Raw genomic sequence first — 23,553 nt, 5'->3', positions numbered from 1 at the left:
CCTCGGTGAACCTGCAGGATGGAAACGCCTGGAAAATGCTTCCCAGAGCTCAGCGGACGTCGACTGCTGCCCAAGCCAAGGGTTTGCATCATCTTAGCATCAGCGTGAGGCAAAAAGCAGCTCGCTCTCATCGCTGGTGCTTTAAGCCCTGCTCCTTCCGTAGTCTCCTTCAGGCAGTCCACGACCACAAGCTGCCTCGCCTTCCTTTACTCCAGACCCCACAGGTCACTAGGGGCAGAGCAGGACATCAGTAAAACGACTCGTTTGGAGAATCCCCTCCCTAAACTGGCTGCCAACCTTACAGGCACCTAAATAAGCAAATCTTCCCGTCTGTGCCCCTCACAGATGCCCAGAGAAATCCCCATCCCCACGCTGCACCCAGACCCACCAGCGGGCACAGCAGGGCCGTGGGCAGGGCTCCCCGCCTCCGCTGCTGGCTTATCGATTTGCATGTTTGTAGTATTCCAGCACTTGTTTAGCTTTAACTTATTCTGGTTTATTTCAAACAATAATATAATTTGTATGGGCATGATGCATTTCATTTCACTGAGAAGTTAGGGTCTCCAGGGACTCGCACTAAAATCATAGTGATATTGTCAGTAATGTAATTGCCATTTGGTCTCCACAGACTTCTGTTGAAATTGCTTTCCTCTCCTAATCTCAAGTAGTAGGAACAACATCCCAGCAGAGACTCCAAAGACTTGCAACGGAGTCATGTTCCCATCATAAATGGTCTCATAATGATCCTCTTTAGACATTCTTTGAAACCGCCAAGAGATTGGTGCTGCACAGTATTTATTTTCCACGATGTTCTGAAAAGGACATTAATGTTCTCTCCCTCGAATCCTGGAGCTCACGTCCTATTAAAAAACTTTATGAGAAGTAACTACTGCTTCCCTGCAGTCCCCCACAGAGCCCTCAGTATATATATTATTATTTCACAAGCTTCACCACCGAGTTGCAATGAAATTAGAAAACATACCATTTACCCGACAGACTGGATCGGATCCCAAGGATCTGTTTTACTCCCTGAAGTACTCAGGGGAAGAGAGGAGAAGGGCAATGCATTATTTCACCTAGAAAATCGACTGTGTCCTTAGGAGCCACGTTGGTCCATCCACAACCCTAACAAAAGGGCTAGCACCCTTAGCAATACGAGGTACTGGATTTGTACAGTGGAGGCAGTAAAGGTTATTTTCCTCATTGTTTTCCCTTGTTACATATTATAGCCAGCAGGCCAAGATCACAAGGAACACTGACAAGCTGGGAATAGGGATTTAAATCCAAGTGGGGATGAGTGGTGGCTTAACCTGCAGGACGGAGGCCAGATTCCAAATCTGGTCCATTTCTCTGCATCTTTGACACATCTTCAACTCGGAGGATAAGCAATCAAAGCTTCTCAGTTTCTGGAGGAAGTTCTCTCCCAACAGGCAAGCTGAACATATGGTCAGGTTGCTGCAGAAAGCAAATTTTGCAAGCTGCTTTCGAAGTCCTTCGTCTCAACGGGCTCGGTGTGGGAGTATCAGCAAGGTTTTCAGTCCTCTGCTGGGGCATTTAGTATTTTATAGACAGAGCCCCACAGGACATGGAGAAAGGAGCACCAGAAGTGAGCAGAGGCTTAAGGGCTAGAACTTGCTAGAACTTCCTCTCTGATCCTAAGATCCACATGGTGCTAGCACTGGTGGCTTTTAGAAGCTCATCTTAGTGAGGTGCCCAGGAGTCCCCATCTGCAGAAGGAGAGGAATACTACCTACCAGTTTCAAGTATAATGTCTGCCACACGTGACTCTAGAGATTAAGCCTTAATTGCATGAAGAAGGAAACTAAGAATACAGAACAAATTATTCTGCTTTCTAGGATATTCAACTACCCATGTGCAGCAGAAACTGGAAGAAACACCCTTTAGTCGGTTTATACTTGCCCCAGCTCTTTTACTCTGGCAGTCGTGTGCTGGAAATCTCGTATAAATGTCATCTCCAGCCTTTGGCTGCATTTGCCATGATATTAGATAGTGCAGAGGTATTTCATACCGAACCAAAGGCTTCTTTCAGCTTAAAATAAAGGCTGATCAGCTCCTCGTGAAAAAGCACCAGCAGGAAAATCTATTGCATAGACGTTGCAGGGGTGAGCACTTCCCTGAGTCAAAGGAACTACTTGTAGAGTAGGAAGGGCAGAATCTCTGCTTTTGCTTGTTACACAATTTTGGAAACTTACGCATACATAGCTGCACGTAAACGTAAGGTATTATTGCTGTTAATAACAGTTACTCAAGCACTGGGGAGAAATGGATCAATGGTCTCATCTCGGTACCTGTCAGTACCTGATCTGCACCATGAAAACTTACGATCCAATCTACCTAGTGAATTCACAGAGTCCCGGTTTATACACTTTCACTAGAGAAAGAGCTCTGATCTGCTGCCATTTCACCGTGCAGAGCTTAAAACCAGCAAGCATTTTAGTTTTATGTCTGAGTAAGATCTACTGTTCAGCCTCATATGCTTGTACAATATTGAATAGCATAAACTATGCTCTGGCTGACATTGGTCCACAGTAGGGTAAAATAATGGTAACTACATCTAAAATTTAACAATCTTAAGGGTTTGGTACAAGCCAGTTTGAACTATTAGATTATATTTATGTCAGGAAATACTTCATTGTTTTATTTTTCATTCCTACTCAAAACTGCATCTTTTCTACCCGTTAATGAGCCCTGCCTAAAGTAGGCATTTACATTCAGACTATTTACCTGATGCATAATGCTTTATGAAAAAATCAGCTCTAAACGATACTGCTAGAATTTTATTACAGATTTTTGGTGGAAATAATAAAATCTTTCTACAGCTAATGAACTGCCCAACAAAGCAAGTTTGTTAGTTAATAAAAATAAATGATTTTAAAAACAATCAAGAGATTAGAAAAATATGTTTTTCAATAAAGACCTGTTTGTACATTTTATATTAATTGACATATTATATCACTTTCAGATTTTCTGCAATTCTAATAGCATGGAAATAAGCACTAGGAATATTAGCTTTCAGGGTAACTAATTTGTATGAAAATTTTTATATGTATGAGAATAAACGAAGACTTCATTATTTCCTTCAGTGGGACAGACAGAAGATCTGTTAGCAACTTAAAAGACAGACAAGCACCTAGTGATGGACCCACCTTTGTAGTCACCACTCTCCTCTCAGCCTTACAGCTAGGTCTTTGGTTTTTAACCTTTGAATGACAAGTGGGATGGATCTGAAGAAGGCAATGATTGTCTTCATGTCGTAAGGGTCTCCACTGACAGCCAGATTTGTAAATACCGTGCAGTAATTTCAGGCATTGCCAATTCCTGTTCCTGTAGCCTGCTGTGCTCCTGTGAATTGCTCTCCTGATCTTTTCAGTGTCTTCTCTGTTAGTAGGGATCTTGCCAAAGTTTTGTATGCACACACACAAATGGATATGCATTCTATACAAGACAAAGTTGTGGTTTTTTGTTTGTTTTGTTGTTTTGTTTGTTTGTTCGTTTTTGTGGGCATAGCCTCTCTGGAAGTACTTTAAGAGCTTTATGCCTACAGACCAGCTAACAACACACACACTTAATGAGTGAAGAGCACAAAGACTTAACTATCATTCTAATTCTTGGTAAGAGTTAGACTGAAATCAGTTCATCAAAATATCTGGGCAATAAAAATGAAAGGAGATAGTTTTCACAGCTTCCAGACAGAGCAGACCATTGGATTATGTCATGCGATGGCAGGTACCTTGTGGGCTGTTGCATTTCACGTTCTAAACCAAAATTTCAGTTAAATTACAATAGTTCAATTTTCAAATGACCAGTGTGAAAGACCCAATACACAGAAACTAAAGCTGCATCAAATACCAAAGACCCTGCAAACAGGAGGGAATCAGTCAAGATCCTAGCAGCAGAAAAACAGCCCAGGAAAGGTGACCACGCATTCACATCTATCCGAGGTGACAGACTTAATTCCCAACTGCACGTGACAATAAACACGATTATGGCCATGTCAGTAAAACACAAATAATGCATCTCAGGAATAAGTCTGCTACTCCCCTGTTTTATAGTTCCATTCCCAAGAGTAGAAAACTGTGGTTACTTCTCAGGTAAGTGTTTTTTGTTGTTGTTGTTATTGTTGTTGTTTTGTTTGTTTGTTTGTTTTCCCAAAAAGGAGTAAATCCAGTTACTTGTGGGAGGGAAAAAAATGCCCCGCTCCCTGCAAGTGACTTGCTGAAGTCCTGACGTATGAGGCTCTGTTATAGCCACGTTCCTAATGTGGGACTGCAAGGATGATGACAGTGCTGAAAGCAGTGAAGGCAACCCAGTTCTGCCCGCGCCCTGCAAAGGGAATGGGATAAGAGGTACACTGAGCACAGACCCGAAGGAAAACACACACTCCTACCTCACCAGGACTGCAAAGAGAAGTATAAACTCTCCTACAAATGAAAGCAACTTCTTTCAAAAGGACATTCAACCTCATCTCAAAAAACACAAGCCGTGGCAATTCCCATCCCGCACCTCACAGCAAACTGCTCCAGTTTTTTTACCACGCTCACAGCTCAGAAATGGTGTGTTATCTCAAGGTTGAATTTGTCAAACTTCAAATTCCAGCCACTGGGTTTCATTATGCTTTTGTCAGCCAGCCTGAAAAGCTGCCACTGGTGTTTTTCAGCTAGCATTATTTTCCAATGTGTGATTCCTGATCCTTTCCCCAGCTATGCATGAACTGTTCTTCATCCTTACTTGGAGATCAATTAAGTGCACATTCCTCACATTCATACACAAATTGCCCTGAAGACACCAGCAGCTTCGCACGGTCGAGGACTGCAAGTTCAGACTTGGTTTAGATGAGGCTGAAGGTGACTCACCGGGTAAAATCCAGGGTAAAACCACCACTGACTTCTAAAGGGCCAGGACTTCATCTGGGCTAGTAGATTTAATAGAAAACTTGAAAGAGTGGGAATTTCAACCTGTGTCTTGGCAAATTTTCAGCTCAGGTAATTATGCTCTGCCCTCTTAAATTCCTTTGAAGTTTCACTTGGAGAAGTTAATCTCCGCATCCCTTCCTGATGAACCCACAAAGACGTGTAGCTACGGGAGAACGTCCCAAAAGCAGCTGCACTTCAGTGATGGGCGGGTGATCGCTACCTGGGCAGTTTATGAGGTGCTCCGGTCTCAGAGGGAGGAAATGTTAGCGAGGAGACAGAAGAAGCTGCTGCGATGCTCCAAGGATCTCCAAACCACCGCTCCGCTTGTAGTACAAAGTATTCCTGTCTCTGCTACACATCCTGTGCTCGTGCAACAGCCTCTCCACCATCCTCTCATCTGCCAGTAACTCCTTCTGTACCAGTGAGACACGATCTTGAAAAGGAAACTGCACAAAAGTTACGAGACATCCATGAGCATTACAATAAAATATGGAAAAGCAAAATATGAGCTCTTTCCTTGGAAAGACAAGAGCATTAACAGCTTTCCCTTCCTGTTAACAAAGCAAAAGCCTACGGATCATTAGTATTTGTACAGTAACCTTCAGAAATCTTCCAAAATAACAGCAGATTAGCACCACTCACGTACACATTGCTCAGCTGTAACACGGCAGCACCTGATGTACTCGTCTATGAAATTACGGTATTCTGTATGTACACAATCGATGCGTAAGTGCAGTTCTTTTTCAAGGGCAGTAAAACAGAGAGTTGTATGACCGGCAAAGTGAGGAACGCTGCTGTGCAGAAACAGCCACAGACTTCTCATTACTTTTTCAGAATTAGTGTTTTATAGTATAAATTCATTGATGCACAGAACTGTTTTGAGCTGATAAACTATTTTTCTAAGTGCTGCGTATTTTCATTTCAAATACCTTTCCTCAGGGTAGTTAAAATTAAAAGTATCCTGTAAGAAAAGATGTTCTCCGATGCAAAATCAATCACCTCATTTAATACAATCATCAAGGAATGTCTTTATTAATCATTATTAATTATACAGAGCAGATTGTATTTTAATATTCATAAATGCTACATTCCTTTGCTGGACCACTAGTAAACAGTTCAGTCAGAAAATGGGACCATTTTAAAAGGGGCAGAAATAATCGTTGAAAGTGTTGTGTATCTTCCTGTATTTTATTCTTGGTGTCAAATTTATCTTTAACAAAATCCTACTTTCAGACCATCCTGAAACTGCATCTTCAGAGAAAGCTATTCTTGTAGCACAGCAAAATCTCCTGAATTCTTTTGCTGATTTTCTCACAACTTCATTTATCACATCTCAGTCTGGCACCTAAGACTGGTGGTAGATGTTGCATCCTGGAGATGCCCTTCTCCTTCCCCACATCTTTCTCCAATGACCAAATGACCATAGTGCCTAAACACTCAGCTTTATCACACACAGCTACCTCATATACGGTTAAAGGCATGTGAAGTAACACTATCCTAAATAACCAAACCTTCTTGCCGTGCTATGAATCTGCAAGACTAAAGGAAAGGTTTTGTACTATTTAATGATTATGATCTGGGCAGGTCCACCATGGCCTTGTTTAAAATAAAAAAAGCAGTATGCCAAATGAAAATTCCTTCGATTTCCACAACCATGTCTTCCACAGCTCCCCAAAGGTTTTTATCACAGAGCAGTAAAATGTGCCCTTCTGACAGGAGAATGGTCCACTGCCCATCTCAGCAGACAGGATGCAACCAGGGCTGGGGCTGCAGCAAGCTCCGATCCCCGTGAAATGCTAACTTGGGCAGAGCTCTCCGTGTATGTTTCTGAGCTGCTGCTCTATCACCATTTCCATCTTACGTGGCTGCAGGAGTGCCCTGGTCTGAGGAAAGGGTATGCAGGAACCCCATATTCAGAGGGAGAGACGGACCTCGCTTTTGGCTTTTTTCCTCCTTATTCACTGCTTCTGTTGGGAAAAAAAATGCAAGCTCACGTGCAAGTGGGTTCTACTTTGTAGCCAGGATTCACAATTCACATTTGTCTCTCCAGCTCAATTCAACAGGAAGCACCCTGACGCTAGAAGCCACTAGTGTACAAGCATTTTAAAAGATGTCCTCTGAGGTTTTATGTTTATTCTTATCACTGCCTTGGAAGAAGTTCCTGCCAAGATATCATACTTCTTAAGAAAATGCAATAGCTTCCCTTAGTACCTGTCACACAACTCTGCTCTCACGCCCCACCTTACCCTCCTATGTAAGGAATTTGTTAACGAGGCTCATAAGCAACTCTCAGTGTAAATTCAGGAAGAAGAGCTGGAGGGGCAGGGAGGTGCACAGGAATGCACCACTTCCACCACACCAACTTGCACCATCCTGCAGCTTGCTGCACCTTTGGATGCTGTCTTCCTCAATGCGTAAACTCTGCTCTCAGATGATTCATAGAAACGTCAGCATCACTGCTGATTCGTACCTGTGAGTTGACCCCTCGCAACCTAACTCTTCCCACATCCCCATTGCTGCGCACCTTCACTTGTAACACAACTCGCCTTCCATACTCTGTAAAGAGCTAAATTTTATCTTCTTAACCTGCAGCGAGGCTCCACAGTCACGATTACCACTGCGTAAGTAGTAATGACTGTCAACAATAAATCCACCAGACATGGCACTGTTCCTTCAGCTACCCATAGAGACGATGATACCGCCACCTACGAGCCGCACTTCTAACCAGAACCTTGGACACCGAAATGAGGATCCCTTCAGGCCTCTTTGCATGACTGAGCCCTTCTGGTTAGCAGAGAAAAACCAAAAACATTCAGTTCTGCTGGGGTGTGCACCAGGAGGAACAAGCGTGTTGCCCCAGGAGAAAGCCTCAGCCCCATATTAAATAACAGAGCATTATCAGGCACATTGCTATCATCTGTGAGAGGGGAAGTGCTCCTAAATTTGAAAGACCCATTTAAAATATTCTGAGACACAGTGAACGTTTAACAAGTTTATACTGAATAGGGTAAAAGAAAACAGAACAATTTGGTTTTCAAACACACCGCACTGATACTATTGACATTTAGCTCCCCCCCAGTCTTAACCTTATCTTCTTTGTCCTTGCCTCTCCCATTATTCTTCCTTTCTTTGTTTACTTGCTCTTACTTTTCTTGTCCTGTCATTTACACAGTAACATTATTTTAACGAGTACATTTGAACAGGAACTATACCAATTACTACATCATCCATTTTTGCTTAGCCTTTATAAAGAAAGGGTGAGGAAGGAAAGGAAAAGATTAAACCAAACGCAATAGTTTCAGATTCTTTTGCAAAGTGCCACTGCATCTCAAGTTAAGCCTGCTCTGCAGCGAATGTGTAAAATATATTCAGTGCCGTATAAGTAATGACATATCAATTAACTGTGTCACAAGGTCTAAAAATATGCAAATTACTGTACTTCAATTAGAAAAATCTACATCCTTGGAGAATATTGTAAATCAGGAAATTTGGGAGACATTAAGAGTAATCAGTGAAGGAAAGCATGCACTTTTCCCCGTATCCTATTTTTATACATACATAATGAAATAATTATAGCTACACTGTATTTATGCCTCTGCAAAAATATTAAAATCTTAAGATCTTTACAATGATAAATTTAATCCACGTTACGTTTGCAGACAACATTAATTATATGAAAAAGAAATCTATTATCATTCAATATAACTAAGTTGAAACTAATTTGGACATGTAAATTAGACATACGACTTTTCCATAGCACCAGTATATTAGAAAACAGAAATCCAGGAGAGATATATAGATTAATTAAAGAGGTTGTAAATGTGAAAAATGCAAGTTAGCTTCATTTGATTCTGTAACCAAAAATATACATTGATAAAAAATGTATATACACATTTTGCAAAGGAGAGGAAGCTTTTTATGTTTTAACAGCAGCTCCTCAATGGTTATTTTTCTGCTAGGAATTCTGCATTGTCCCCAAAACCTATCCGTGCAGGATGTATACCTGCAAATGTGTATGGCAGTGTCAGATTTCAAAGACTAGGTCATTCACCACTGTAGCAGCAGTAGTGATATCTTTTGTTTGAAATTCAATTTGCATCTGTTTCAGAGATGCCATAAGAATGCATATAAGGAGCAGGCACGTGACTCAGATCTGCAGTGATCTGGCTCCATCCTGCCCAAGCTGTCGTAGCCTCCAAAAGACCGTACAGTCCAGCAGGAGACATTTCACGGCAGCGCCCCACAAGAGGAGGAAAGGGCTGCCCTTGCCTCTTCTGGGCTTCTCCGTGCTGGAGAGCCTCTTCAGAAGCCTGCCCCTTGTCTCCTGTCCGCCAGGAGAGATGCCACCCCACCTGCTGAACGTGCTACTGATCCCTCTCAGGTGATGGGGACACTCCGAGGTGTCTCGTGTGCCTTTGGCTGAGGTGCCCAACCCCACCTTGTCCCCGTCAGCTCCCAGAGACCCCTCCACGGTTCAGTGCCTGGGGTGTGGGGAGAAGGGGCTGGGAGCCCCCAGGAGCACGGCTGTGTCCAAGCACATCGCTCTCCTTACAGCCACGAGCACACCAGGAGCACACACAAAATCAGCCAAATCCACGCATGCGTGAATTGCAGAGGTGGAGCAGTCCGATATTCCCCCATTAAAAACATAAGGTTTTAAGTACTGAAATTATGGTCTCGTACTTGCATTTACCTGAGGCATCAGGGGCACCCAGTGGCCAGTGCAATTCATCACGGGTAACCAGGAAGGATCAGCCACAAAAAAAGCCACAAAACCAGGCTCCACTCAGCCACGAGTGCCTCTGATGTGGGAGCCGAGGCCGCCGAGCCCTCGGACAGGTGCTGGGGGCGCTGTGGAAGCGGCCTCCATAAGTGTCAGAGGGCTGCACGGCTCCAGAAGGCCCGAGGCCACGTAGGCTTATTCTTGAGTCCTTCACAAGTCGCTTTGGGCCTGATCCTGCTCTAAACGAAGACGTGGGATGTTTCCCCGCTGACTTGGGGGAAAGCAGGAGCCTGCCCTCGACAGAAGGCACACATCCTAGGCCGCTGCCACTGAAATACGCACCCTTCCACTTCTAAAATACTATCGTACACGTGCATCTGTCTAACTGCAGACGACTCCTCTGTTTAACTAAATCAAAGCTATACATGGATTTTAAAAATGTATATAGGCCAGTTTTACTTAAGCAAAGGAGATTTCCGATAAACATGCAAATAGGAATTTAAACAGCAATTTAAAAACCACGAATTCAATTCTCATTACTTATGCAAACTATCATGGTCTTGTCATGCTTTATTTCTCTGCCTTATCATTTTATCTATGGTATTTCCCCTCTATCGCTCTATTTTCTTTTTCTCCTGTCATCTACATTTTCTGGATGCGTTTTTAATGTCCTCACCTCCATATTTTAACCTTTCAGGTAATACGGGATTTACAGCAGCAGCCGGGGAACAGGCATTCACATGTAACTAAAGGCACCTACTGTAATTCCTGGTACATAATTGCAGGGAACAGAAAACTTCAAGATATTATCAGACAAGCAGTTTATCACATGAACCTAAGGGCATTTATAGGCTACAAGTACAAAACAGACAGATAGATTTAAAATTGTATTTATATGATTTAAAACTTTAAAAAAGCTCATAGTGATTATTTGTAAGGAATAGCTAAATCTCCGTTTAAAAGAAATAAAACTCCTTGTATTTAGTTCAATCTGTGCTAGATTTATTTGCCATGTTTCTGTTTGTCATTACAGTTCAGGAAAATACCAGAATATCCATCCTTCCTAACTGTAGGACAGCTATCAGATAAGGATCAGAACAAATTCTAAAAAAAAAAACCCTCACGAGTTATGATTAACTCTATGTAAAAAGAGGACAGGCAAGGGGAAAAAATACTAAGAGGAGAAAACCATAATCACCATCTACCATTCCTAGAGAAAAAAAAAAAAAGAAAAAGAAAAAAGAAAAAAAGCAGAACAAAAGACAGAAGTATATGCTGTAAATATAGGATACATTTTATTACCGCCTATGTGCTGCTACATCCCAAGACTTTGCAATTTAGTTGCCTATTATTTGCCTTTAAACATTAGCAAAAGATATCTACCATTTTTGAAAGGTAATTATACTGTAATGCAGATGGCAGTAAAACAATTACACAAGATAAGCCCTTGCAATGATCTTTACAAAGCAAACCAAAAGTAGTACTGAATCATAAAAGCTCCAACGTGAAGAAGGCTGCATTGCAGCACTATCGCTCTGCTACTAGTTCCCCTGCAAAAGTGGCAGAGCAATATTGCAAACAGTGGAGGAAACAGACACACTGAAGGTTAAGCACTCTGTAAGTTTAAAGGATTCTTAATCCTAGACTAATCCTTTACAGGCTCTATTTGGTGTAGATCCCAAAATACTCGAAGTACTAAGGAAACATATGTTTGTTGCTTTTTTTTTTTTCTCCCATACAGAGTTTAACTTTTACACTCTACTGCTATCCACAAGCTCTGTTGGTGCTCTGCCTTTTTAACAGGATTTTTCGTGCTTCGTGAAAAGTTGTCGAGACATGGTGAATGCAGCTGCTGAGGAATCATTAATTACTATTAATAGATAGCTTTGGAGATTAAATGAACTATAGCAAGTAGTTTGTTTGACTGTCACATCAATGAACTCGGTATTTTTATGACTTGTTAGTGATTCAGTGGAAATTACACATGGCAAAAGGTGCCCAGTCAACCCATGCTGATTGAGATTGCCAGTTTGAAACAGATTGTTCTTGTTTTAAACCTTGACCAGCCTTCCAGCATATCAGGACACTCACTTGTGATACATTATGGATAGGAGCTAGCATCAGACATGCAGGAAAAAGAGGGCACGCGGGAGATAGTATCTGATCTTTGCTATTTTCCAGTGCATAAAATAACAGCCTGTCATCTACCTTTTGCAGGTCATTTTTATCAAGTTGCAGGCCAAAATGAAATTTGACCTCCATTTTCCAGCTAGCCTGGAGATGATAAATTTAATGCAGACAGTGTAAATGAATGGTATGCTACTAGGGAAAAGTCAAATTGGTGCAGAATTATTAGTGGTGAAGTTTTTGCCCCTGTATTTTTCATTATACCTTTCGCCTACAGTTTTTTGTCATCCTTTTCCTGTATTTCTCTTCCTCCTTCACTGTGGTCTGACCCCTTTTCCACCTGGAAGGATAACATTTACTGCAGCCATGCCCTGGTCAGTGTGAGCTCATTTGTCCTCCCGGATAATTAAGAGTGCAGCGCAGCAGAGACCCAGATCTGCAAACTCGTGCAAAGGAGTCAAAAGGACTTGCTTTTATGTAACAGTAGAGGGTGAGCCAGAGTAAAGCCACGAGACACTTACGTCTGGCTTTATAGCACCTCACCAATATTATTTCAGTTTTCCTCAACAACAGCAACCACCAAAAAATAAAAAAATAAAGTATGCAAAGTTATGCCCCCGGATGACAATCTCATAAGCCCATACCTATCTTTACTCACATGCAGCATCAGGACTTGGGCTGTAACCTCTTCAGAGCGATCTGCTTTCCATTACAGGGTAATAGAGGAAAGGTCCCTGGCCAGAACCTTTGGCCACAACCACAGTTGGAAAATAAAAACTTCATCAGTTTGAAATAGATCGCTTTAAACCTTGACCAGCCTCCCAGCAAAGGAAGTTCCCCTTTGGCAGCTGAAAGTGAACCTTTGGACCGCCAGTCCTCTTCCGTTAATTGCTTTGATGAAGGAAAGAAATGAAGACTAATGGTGGACCATTCCACCTGGCTGCAGTCTCCATGCACAGTCAGCTGTCCTAGAGAGTCTTATGGTTATCTTGGATATCTCTCCTGATGCTATTTGAAAATAGTGACTTACTGCCAATGTAAATCTGATACTCCCTTGTTTAAGAAAATGTGGTTTTATTATTAAAGCAAGATGCCTCACTGGAGAAAATTTAGTACCACAGAGAACAGCAATGGATATATTTCATTATTATTATTGTATACAGGGTGCACTGGTTGTAAGAGGAACATCTGTGCTCCTAATTTTATTAAAACTTCCCATATTTACATATCCAGTGAGGCAAGCAGCATACAACACGTGTGTCTGAAAGATGGGGACAAGGATGGATACAAGACAAACTCCTGAAACTCAGCTGAAATTCTGCATGGCTCAGTCTATGTTTCTGCGCTGAAGAAGAAGCAGCTATATCCATGGGGCCATAAAAACCCGAGGGAGACCACATCTGAACTCACCGGGCCAGAGACCTCGCGCTGCCAGTGGTCTCCCCCTCTGGAATTCATCCTCGGTGAGGAGATGAGGCTGAGCACAAATACTAAAACTATCAGATTGCAAATTCAAAGCTGGCAGTGGATCTTCTACATTACTAAGTGCTGAACAGTGGAATGGCCCCAGGAGTGTAATCCTGAATTAAACTACACGAATTCAAGTACCCATAAGCAAAAGATGTATAACTGAAGCAGAGGGAATTAGAACTAGTTCCTTCTCTTGAAGGAACCAGATGCTTTACAGGCATATTGCAGTACCTCTCCACCATGGTGACAGATGCCTTAGTGATTCCTGTAATTGGTGATGATGACGGTGATAGAGGTATGCTACTTTTATCCCCACGGACCGACAAACATTATCTTTGAATCTCAGAATCTGGAAAGTCAGAGAAAGCTGGATACCAGTTCTGTGACAAGCGAACATATCAAGGGAAAAATCTGACCTGCCATCCATGGAAAAAGAACAACATCAAAAATTTTTTTCCTGTTACTGCAGAGAAATGAAGAGTTATTCTGGGAGAACTGAAAAAAGTCCTGTAAATACTGTTTTAACAAGTCCTTGTGGTTGGCCTCCATGCGCTGCTGCAGCAGTGTATCACACGGCTTTTACACACCCGCTGATCTGAAGTCATTCCTCCCCTCTCACACCCAAAGGAGGCAGGTCAAAAAATTTTACGTTTCAGACAGAAGTTAGGAAACTTTCTCCCACAAGTACACGCACTGCCCTGCCTCTGCTCGTCTGCCAGTGAACCCCACGGCCCCCCTGCCTCCCAGGCTTGCTCTGAGCTGCCATCTGCTGCTCCCCGTCCAGCGACCGCGGATGCCTGGCAGAGAGGGGTGGAAAGGGATGAGGGGAATGGATGGCAGAGAATGGCCAGACTCCTAACCAAACCCTAGCAGCACCTTATTCAGATAAAATACCAGCCAAAGAAAAAACAGAACTGTGTTAAAATATAAGATGAACTAAGCAAGCTGTCACCACAAAGTAAACAGTGCTGACGTAAAGGCATCAGTGCTACTAGAAACAGGGAGAGGCAAGGACCAGGCAAGGACCACGGTCTTTTCAGTGGTGCCCAGCACCAGGATAAGAGGCAATGGGGACAAACTGTCAGACAGGAGGCTCCATCTGAGCACCAGGCAGCACTTCTGTGCCGTGCGGGTGACGGAGCCCTGGCACAGGCCATCTTCCCCTTGGAGACCTTCAGAGGCCGCCTGGAGGTGGGCCTGGGCAGCCTGCTCTAGGTGGCTGGTGAACATTTCACTTTTACTTGGAGTAAAATGGCAACAATATCCTCTCTAGCCCAGTAAACCCTGGGAATTTAGCAGGACAGACCTGGCCTGTGGCCCTGCTCCTCTCACACCTCGCCCTCAGCTGCCCAAGAGCCACGGCGGGCCTCACGCTGCGCCAGCCGGGTCAGTGAGGCAGAGCCAGGAGACGCATAAAGCCCAGGTAAAAGGCACTAATGTGAAGGCAGTCACACTGACAAAGCTGTACTTTTGCTGGTATTGCTTATTTTGCCGGGGAAGGGTGGGGGTTGCTGTAATAAGCTATCTTGTCAAAAGCGCAGTTTTGCCAGAACAAGCTATTTCCAGCAGTCCACCCAGGACTGCTGTGCTGCTGGAGGAGGTGGGTATAGCTGCATCAGCAGACTGCTCCTGATGGAGACGGAGCTCGAAACCTGCTTTCCACATGGAAAAAGGCTGAACAGAGGGCAGCTGGTTTGCTGCTTCGCCTCCTCCTACTCCAGGACCCAGTCATCCAGGGGAGGCAGTCTCCCAGCGATTTTCTGATATTTCTGGCGGAGACAGTTCATGCTAGAGAGGCCATATGTCTGCGCAGGCATATGGATCTGCATTTCAGGCACTGTCTGACACAGAAACAGAGAGCAAAAAGCATCTGTGCAATGCAATGTTTAATGCATCTGTGGAACTGGATAGTGCAGGATATTCCTCAGGCGGGGAAAAAAAAAAAAAAGATCCAGAACTGATGTGTTTAAGTACAGATCTATTTTACAACATTCACCCAGTGCACATCAAAATTACAAGGAGTTTGTGGCTGGGGTGATTAAAATGTACCATCGCAGATAAGGCATGAGTCTGTTCCACCGTTGCTGATCCCATCTGCCAATATATTTTGAGACCATTTGAAGAAAATTTATTCTAGATATGCGGAGTAGAGCAATCTTTACTAATAGCAACCCCACAGAACTCAGAAACTGCATTCAACAGGTGCAATTACAATGTGCACAACATACTTTTCCATGCAGATCCGCCCCTGTCATCTGCCTTACACAGCACCGCAGCCCAACTGCGACAAACCACATGAAGATAAAATTAGCAGCGATCTACATATTGTATGATACATCAGAAGTCTGCTATCATCACAGAACAGCTGGAACAATTTGTGGCTAAGCACTTCAGCAACAGACTACAGCCTTGCTTATATCAGGATTTTCCAAATACAGAATAGATCAAAACCTCATGATCCGGATATTAAAAAAATATTTCTGAACCAAGAGGTTGCAAATTTAGCTTCCTGTGGCCACGAAAAGTAGTAGATAGATACTTTATTCCATGTCCTTTGACTTCTCTAGTCATTATGGATAATTCTTCTCAGCAAGTGGAGATTCACTCCATGTTCTGAAGAAGAAAAGTAAGTTGATATATTTTGAGATTGAGAAGGAACGATGGCAGTCTAACACCTCCTTTCCAATTTTTATGAATCATTCCAAAGGTATCTACTGAAATTTCAGACAGGGAAAGAGCACACATGCCCATATTAATACCAGAGTAACAAATTTAAAGTGTGTCTTGTGTAACAAAAGCAAACCCAAAAAACAGCGTTCTTTTCACCTGACGGCATTCTGCAGCCAGCAAAAGGCAGCAGCTACAGGACTGCAAAGCGATACACCAGGGCAGTGAGCTGCTCCCTTTTTCAGGCCGAACGGCATCCCACGACAGCAGCCGTGATGCTGGAATTCCTCCTCCTCCACTAGCAGACAACACACACCCTCCAGACAGGCTGCACCACCTGCGTGCTTTCTGGAGATGGCTACTGGCAAAAAAAAAAAAAAAAAAGTCACAGGGTCAGCAAATATCCACAAGAAATTTGGGAAATTTGCTCCTAGAAACCCCCTGGGACACACGGAGAACTTGACAAGCCTTAAATCCAAGAAGTTCAAGATTCGGCTACACAAGGCAGGAAAGGAGAGCCTGATCCTGCGGGGGGCTAAGCGCCCTCTACACTTACAACTTCCAGAGGATCAGCACCTTGCACGAAGGGCATCACTTCACAAGATCAAACTCCTTGACGGGATTTCTGGGTGCTACTATTCTTGGCTCTCTCCTAGCTTCACGTATAATTTTGTGCAAGTACATTAACCTTGTTGTGGCTGAATGTACCCTCTGTGCTTTGCCCTCCCTCCCCCGCAAAGAGCTTTCTGATCTCTGGAAAAGTCAATATAGGTTGTGAGAGATCTGCTTATAATTGCATGAAAAATTGAGGGCACGATTCTGCCATTCTCACTCATTCTAGCATCCCCAGTGCTTTCAGCTGTGTTAGTAAATGCTGCTCGGCATGAATAAATGCTACAAAGCCGGACCTTTAGCAGAGGGAAAAAAAGGATACTAAATGTCAGTGCCAGAAATTCCCTACATCTAAAAGAAGCGAGAAATATTTAAAAATTGAATTATGCATTGAATAAAACAATTCCTTAGAATATCTAAAAGTCACATTCCCATTAAAATGCAGCATTACACACACAAAAAAACCCTCTCTCTGTTAAAAAGTACACACTCCAGGCTACAGAATCAAGCCTCCGACATCAGGCAATGAAAGAATTATGGTTGCTGATGCAAACTTAATCCGGTATCCTTTGCGTATACATTATGATACAGTCTAATTTTTTTAACTTTTTTTTTTAAGTGCAGTTCTCCTTCACAGCACAGGATGGATGGTGTTGAATTAATAAAGCAACTATTCAATAGTTTGTCTTATCATTGTTCAGGGTACGGCCTTACGGCTTGTTTCCTGCTAACTATTCAAATAGTGCTCTGAAGACAAAATTATTAATTTCCTTATGGGCTTTTCTATAGCGCTCATCACTAAAATAAGTGAGGGCTTCACAGGCACTTCACTAATCTTCACAAAATCCCTGAGAGTTGAGGGAACTATTATTCTGTTTTATACATACGGAGCTTAGGCACAGATAAATTAAAGTCAAGAGTACCCACTAATTTAGGAAAGCCTGCCTTACGACGCCTCGGCCACGATTTTTCAGAGCCTTTAACATTATGCAGCGCCTTGTATCTTCAAAGCACGAGTCTCACAGACTTCAGTCACAGCTACGCTCTTCTGCAAAACAGGCCCTGGGGCTGAGGCTGGGCTTCCAGAAAACTGGGAAATACAAAATTAGCAATCATCTTTAAGAAGTCTGGTTTAAGGGACTTAGTGTCACGACGAAGAAATCCGTGCCAGAACAAGGCAGAAGCTCGTTCTCTGGGGCCTGTAACGGCCCAGGAGGCTGCCCGGCTCTCTGTGACCACCACAGCTGGCCTCCAACTTCTCCCACCTCCTCCGGCAGTGTGGTCCCGCTGACCACAGGCCAGCCCCAGCTCATCCGCACACCACTGCTCACCCTGCCTGATCTGTGAGGCACAAATCCCCCAGAACAGAACGAAGCAGCACGTGCTCACGCACGCGAGACTACTGTAAAGTGTGAGTGGCAAATTAGTATTGCGTGAAGACTCTTAATTCCCTTATTTCCTAATTATACAACAGCAAGACAGCAAGCTTATCATTTTATTGCAGATTTTTACACCCATTTCCTCTTTTTTTCCCCCAGAAAAAGGCTGAAACTACAAGAACTGCGGCATCATCTGGCTATCGTGTGGCTACTTACTCGACACAGTTTAAGTGTAAAGCTACGCCACGTAGACTACTGCAGCTTGTCGAGTAACTGACAGCAATAATGTATTATCCTCACTGATGTGGACAAACACTTGAAAATGGATGACAAATACTCCTACCAGGAGAATTTACAGGTATTTGGGAACAGGGGAAGACAGATGAGTACGACCTTCCCAGCTCACGTTCCTTACGACTCTCAATGCAATCCCAGTCTCCTTGCTAGGACTAAGCACCCTCTTTGTCCTTGCTCTCACATCCCCAATCTTTTCACATCCAGTGATCTGTCTTTTCCCTTCTTCGCTCCCAGACTCATCTGTTTTACCTGTTACGTCCTCCCAGAGCACTGGGTGACATCTCTCCTTTTTAATCCTGTCTCCGGCCCCAGAATCTCCCAGCTGCAGTCCCTCACACATTCCTCTCCAGGACTTTTTAGAGAACTTCCCCCATCGCACCAGGCCTTTGCCAAAAGGATCTCCTCCCCTTCTCCAGTTTCCTCTCGTAGCTCGCCTTACTCAGGCAGACCCAGTGCTAGCGCTCTCCCACGTTCCCCTCAGAGAACAGGCAGTTCCCCGTTCATCTGCACGACCCCAGTGGGCTCCCCGTTCCCGTCTCACACGTAACATCCTTTGGATGCAGGACTCCCCCTGTCACCCAACATCCCCTGCTACTCATCTTACGCTCCTACATTTTTTTTCACACCCTTCATTGAGTCAGTCCCAGCACCATTCTCCAAACCCCTATTACATTTCACTTCCTTTTCATCCCAGTCCCGCTCCGCCAAACTCCCTGGCCAACTAGCTCCATCTCCATTCAATTCTGAGGTCTAGCTTTTCTCTCTTTTGCATTTCTTTTTTTTTTTTCCTTTTTCCTGCACAAACTCACCGTCACATAGGCAGTACCAAACAAACTCCCCCCTTCCTGCTCTGAAACCCAGGGCCAGCCAGGCCTGGTGCAGCCCCAGCAGATATAAGTCCACCTGGGACATGACTGCCATCCACCAGGTACTCACATGCAAACAGTACGGGTTCTACCAAGCCCAAGCACAGGCAGAGAGATTTAATTGCAAGCTATAAAAACTAATGAAACCTGTAAAGGACACATCCCAGTCTTTTCTTCCTTTAAGATTTATAAACCACACAAGAACCAGGCTTGTTTTCACATGCGCAGAAGGAGCATCCTTGACAAAGGAGACCATCTCCCTGATAGGTATCAAACCAACGCTCCAGAGCTTCAAGAGGTCTGAAGTGTTTCTTAAAAACAGCAAAACAGAATATTTTTCATCACTTCTTTTTCAGAAAGTTGGTATCTTTACATAGTATTTGCATGGAAATCCTGCTGGAAAGTTTTGGGGTAAAATCATTTTAGTTTTACGCAGTTGAAAACAAGCTCCTTTAGAAGGACATGCTATACAACCTTAAAAACAATCAGCGGTGTCACCCCCTCACCCTCCTTATAACAAATCCAATAACTTCTCATTTCAACCAACAGAAGCAAAGCCGGGAAAGAAGCCAGAGATATACTTTGATGCATATTAGGGAAAGAGTATTCTAGGGTCAGGAGACCTTATTGGATAAAGTCCTCTTTCTCACATTTTCCTGAACATGCCCCAAAAGTCGGCAATTCTAATTCCACTAATTTTAAGTACAGACAGAGGATGGCAGGCAGCAGTACGTTGTGTTGTTCTGTTTTAACTGAAGCAATTAGCTAATATTCAGGATCTGGCTGCTGTTTCCATTCAGAAATATATTGCTTAGGGAATCAGGTACTGCTTTAAGGCAATCCTGTTTATCAAGGGTAGCGTACAAAATACTCCTTAATTGGAATGAACAGGAATGAAACATTTTCCCAGTTTGGTAGCCCGAGACCCTTCTTTGAGCCTTCAAATTACATCTAAAGTGTTTTGTTTCTGTGCTGTGGGAGTTTTTTTGCCTTTTTTTTTTTTTAAAGTATTCCCTCACACTTGTGTTTCAAACACTTCTCTGGCTGCCCTTCCTTCTCACTGTCTTGATGCCTGTGCTGTTTCTGGCCGGGGCGACTTGTGCACTTGTGGGCACACGCACGCACACACGTGCTGATTTCTGCCATAGCGATCCAGCAAAACAACACTCAGCCATTTGGACCTGCACTTGGCTGCAAAACAGCGTCTGTTTTTTAAGGAGGTTCTGACCCTGACTATCCTAAAAGGAACTTCTGAGGAACTTCTGAAGAATTCCTCTTCCTTGGCTGGAAAGGGGGGAGCACTACATCCACTAGCTCCCTCCAGTTTTAACGCAACTCCAGGATTAAATAGCATAAGTCTGAGCCCCGCTTGGCTGCAGAGAATCCAAGGATTTCCAGCAGTGCAATAAGCGAGGTGACTTACCCGAACTACCACAAGTTTCTCGTCTGATCCTCTAGCCACCAGGTGCTCGTGTTAGCTTCTTTGGGCAGAGAGGCACTTACACCACAGACACACTGCTGCACGCTGGTTTGAGAGAGAGGAATGCCTAAGTGCACTTGGGGGAAAAAGTAACAAAATATTTTTAGTAAGTACTCCCAGTGGTTTTAAAGTCTTTTATTTAATAAATAAATCTCAGTTCTATTTAAATATGGAAATGACAAATACATTAAATAAACAAGTAAAAAAGTGCTCTACGCACCCTCCAGGCCACGTGGCTGCAGCAAGCTGCCTGCGGATGCTCGCAGCACTCCATCAACCCCGGGCATGAATACAAACCTCACTCCAACCTCGAGCCCTGGTGTGTGTTACTGCTTACGTAACTCCAGCCTGCTTAAAACACAACCTAGCAATGCCTAGATGCACAGGCAGAACTGCACCGACACTGTGGCCCTTTACTCGCTCGCTGGAGGCAGGAAAAGGATGGCGTTCTGGCAGGCGGCACAATAAAGCATGGGGTTAACCAAACAAGCAGGGAATGGGGAGAGATTGTGTGTGTGCTTGCGTGTGTGTGCTTGTGAGAAAGTGTGCGACATGGAGCTGTTCCGCTCCAGAGCCTCTTCAACTTGCTGCCTCACACGGAATTGCCGTTTGAATAATTTAGTAAATTAAAAGTCCCTCCCTGTACAGAGCTAATCTGCGCTCCAAAGTATCTAGGAGTACGGTGGAGAAAGCACTGAGGTACAGCCTAGAAGCTTGGTTTTAGGAGGTTTAATAGTGAGAAAATACAAAATCCAGACGTGGAGAGTTATGCGACTGAACATAAAAAGGATCAGCTCACTGAGCACTGTAGCTATCTAGAAAACACATAAAAATTCAGATAAGAACTGAACGCGAAGCAATAGCACAATTTACTTACAATCTGGAATATCAGCAGGATTTTAGTTTGTTGTTTGTGGGTTGCTGGGGTATATGGTACATTACAGTAGAGCATCAGCACTAATTCTACATGGCAGCTCCTCAGAATACCATCTGCTTCCCCGGTAACTGTTAATATAGTTGTAATTATCTACTTCTAAGCACTTTATTGGGAATATCATTTGCAAATTAATCAACTACAGACCGGTAAAACAAATGACATGCTTGTCTGAAAACAACAGCATTATTTCAAATTATTTTCCTAAGGGTTGGGAAATATCAGCCACAGCCAAAGCTGGGGAACAGGGCAAGGGAAGGTCTATGTTCAGCTTAAAAACATTAATCCTAGCTACATTCACCATGGATTTGCTGCTACACGGACAGATGACAGGTCTTCAGGAGCAGGAAATTTGCACTGCAAGATGCACCCTGTTTGTGAGTCCCTTTCTTACTGCTCCATACAACCCAAGTTTTTTCAGGGCTTTGTGCTCTCTGCCTTGGCGTCTTGCTTCAATTCAGGCTACTCCAGTCTATCTGCCCCTGATTTCCTTCTGTCCTGTGGTACCTTTGCCACTTTTGCACGGCTCATACTCCTTACTGCTGGCTTCTGTCTCATTGCTTCTTTTCCTCAGCAAGGGATTCTTATTCTTGGGTTTAAGTTTACAAAATGAGCAGGCTTCCTTAAAGCTTTGCCGGTGAATCCCCTATGTCCTCACAACCCAAGAGCGGGCATCACCTCATGATGTCCCAGCTGAGATGTATGCTACCGTCCAATGCAGTATTTACTCTTCTGAATACCAGCAGTATGTTTCTTCTTGTTGCAAAAGTGAAGGATGCATAATGACTGTAAAACATCGGGACGAGCTGCACCTTCTGATAGAATGAAGAAGCTTTAATTATTTGAAAGCTGGTTGTATGAGGAATGATGAGACACCACACAAAAGCCCTGTCCCCACCGAAGTTTCCAATAAGCTATTAGGAAAATGAATTTGGAGGACCACAATAAGCGACCGGGCTGCTATTAGTTTACTCATGCAGATACCATAAATAGCCCTTCCATGATAATGCTGTTGAGCGAGAGATTTTTAAAATCACTTAACTTGTAATTCTTGAAATATTAGAAGCCTTGCAAAGTTAATACAATATTCTAGCTCAGTGAGCAAGCAATACGTAAGCCATGTTTTCTGTGGCATCTGTTTGCAATGTCCTTTGCTTGGCAGTAAGTTTAACTGAAGCACTGTCTAATGGCAGACAGTGGGGTAAGCTGATCGATAATCATGGAGTGCCATTTCTACATTCATGGTTGAAAGCTCACAAATAAAAGCAAACAGGTTATCTGCTCTGTGATATAAGTGTCCTCAGATCACTGTATTCCAGCATCTCAGCACTTTTCTTATGCTTTTCCCGTCAGTGCCCCTATCATCTATTAATGCACCGATCAAGGTTAAAAGCAAAAAGAAAGCACGTCGTTTGGGGAGAAAAATTAAATTAATTTCTTCAGCATGATAACTTCTGTGCATTGCTTCACTATACTTAGAGCCAGCTCCTCAAGCAAAAATCCTGCTTTTCTACTTGAGAAATACGGATCTGTTCTATGTTTATTTGGCTGTTCGCTATTCAAGGACCCAGATGCAACTTTTTTAAAGAGCAGCTCATAGTAACAAGAGTTTATGCTCTAAAAAAATTGAAGTCCTTGAAGGAAAGCCACTCAAGAATCCTAGCGGCAGGCAAACAACTCAGTGGGTGAAACTCAGTGACTAAAATGGCTTCATTTCGTTCTTACTGCTGTTCGAGTGATCAACAGAGTTGCCACCTCTTATCGAGGCTGAAAAGCTACTACTAACTACCACTTTTGTGCATGACGAACCTTTCCTTAAGGGATACAGATACTTAACTCCAACAGCAGGCGCTTTATAGTAAACATAATAAAATGGTATTCTACCTGTGCTAGACAATTCATAATGAACTGGGAATTTGTGCATGATTCATGACCTCTGCTTTTCATATTTCATTAAACTTTATAAAATAGCCTGGAAAACTGGCGTGAATCTCCACACAAGCCTTTCAAATTGTTACATCATTGTAGAGACATACTTTCAAAATATGAGCATTTTATTTTACT

General features: G+C 43.3%; 1 protein-coding gene and 1 long non-coding RNA gene across 2 annotated transcripts in view; both read right to left on the bottom strand.

Moving 5' to 3' along the window:
- PPARGC1A (PPARG coactivator 1 alpha) overlaps positions 1–23,553 on the bottom strand; it is a 361,741-nt gene that overhangs the window by 213,705 nt on the left and 124,483 nt on the right. The gene's annotated exons all lie outside the window — the stretch shown is intronic.
- The window catches only part of LOC308194694, a 101,520-nt gene continuing 98,604 nt past the window's right edge, over positions 20,638–23,553 (bottom strand). Inside the window, exon 4 of the long non-coding RNA XR_013950802.1 lies at positions 20,638–22,304. This is a non-coding gene — a long non-coding RNA (uncharacterized lncRNA). The remainder of the gene's footprint in view (positions 22,305–23,553) is intronic.

The sequence above is a fragment of the Anser brachyrhynchus genome (genome assembly GCF_964034855.1).
Source record: "Anser brachyrhynchus genome assembly, chromosome: 4".
Lineage (NCBI taxonomy): Eukaryota > Metazoa > Chordata > Aves > Anseriformes > Anatidae > Anser > Anser brachyrhynchus.
This window is presented reverse-complemented; position numbering and strand designations above follow the sequence as displayed.